Genomic DNA, 1621 nt, shown 5'->3' with positions numbered 1-1621 from the left:
TTTTTTTTTTTTTTTTTTTTTGGGTTTTTTTTTTTTTTTTTTTTTTTTTCCTTTTGTTTGAATTGATGTGTGTTTCAGGCTGGATCCATTGAACAGAACTGAAACCTGTGGGGTTTGCTTTTTCCTGAAACTATTTTTACACATGAGCTCCTTCTATTTATCTATATAGTTTTCTTTTCTTCCCTTGGCATTTCCTCTATCATCTAATAAAACCAGCTTACAAAGAGAAAGGAAACTGGTTTTTCCTGTCACAGAACAGATCAGATATATGAATTAATAGAGGATGCTGATAATATTTCCATTGTACAGGTCAAAATGAGATGCAGCAGTATTTTTAGGTTGCAAGCACTCATCTGTGAGCCACAAGTTTAATGTTTTTAAAGTTTTTAAGGTGTTTTTAATTGAAACTGAAGTGCAGGGTGCCAGTACTCTGATTGCAGTTATTCTCTCAAGGTCCTACTGTAATCTTTGAGCTTCATTTTCTTTCAGGTCTTATGGAGCCTTGGGAAATACTGAGTTATTCACTTGCTGAGGGAAACAGGGAGGATGTTGTTTAATATTTTGCTTTGTTTATATAGTGCCATTTGAAACATTTCAGGGCTCTGATTAAACTAGAGGAAATGACTTTATAACTAGAGTTTCTGAAGGCAATATGTTCTGGGACATGTACTCGAGACTTTCTCTGCCTCCAACAATTTTGTAAATAACTTTAATATGGTTGTGAATGCCATGGCTGTGTATCAGCAATGTCTAGAGCATTGTTTGGTGGAAGGAATGTTAGAACATTGTGTTCAAGCTCCTGACAAAAAATATGAATTTATCCTTTTAATGGATAGCTTTTGTTTCTTCAAAGTAAAGAAACAATAAAATAGAAGTCTTCTCTTGTAAAATTCCTTTTTAGGGAGAAGACTGTGTTGATGCACGAATCTTGGACCACTCACTGAATCTTGTTTAAATGAAAGCCATGTCTGAAGTTCCTGAATTAATTCCACTTGCACTGAAATGTTAGCACAGCTTAGATTAAGACATATTAAAAATCTTGCACTTCATTAAGAAGTTATTAATAGAATGGCCATAACTGGTCATCTTGAAAAAACACATTGTATTATTTTCATCAGCAGAATGCAACCATTTTAAAAATAACACTCAATCTGAAACAAAAGGCACTCGGAATAAGCATGATTAAAAATTTAATGCAAAGATTGGCAAATTAATTAGGATGGTAGGATGGTTTTTCCTAATGACAAAGAGTTAATGGCATTGATGCTGCTGAAGGGGACACAGCGTGGGATGCCACTGGCTCTCCCTCTGCCCAGGTGTTACCAACAGCAGCAGAGGCAGAGCTGTGCTGGCAGAGGGGTCACAGGAGCTCCCAGATGGAGCTGACTGGACCCTCAGGATGCTGCAGCCTGGCTGCCAAACCCTCCTGGCCCTGCAATGCTCCCAGGAGCTGCAGCAGCTGCAGAACTGGCTGTGCTGGCCTGAGCTGGTGCCTTCCTGGCAGCCAGAGAGGGGAGAGGGAAGGGAATGGAATGGAAAGAGAGAGTGGGAACAGCTAAATGTGGAGAGGATGATGGGTTATAACCAAATCCTACTGGCACACCAGGAACTGTCTGGCCAG

Source organism: Geospiza fortis, unplaced genomic scaffold, assembly GCF_000277835.1.
Source record: "Geospiza fortis unplaced genomic scaffold, GeoFor_1.0 scaffold20, whole genome shotgun sequence".
NCBI classification, from domain to species: Eukaryota; Metazoa; Chordata; class Aves; order Passeriformes; family Thraupidae; genus Geospiza; species Geospiza fortis.
Note: the sequence above shows the minus strand (reverse complement) of the source record.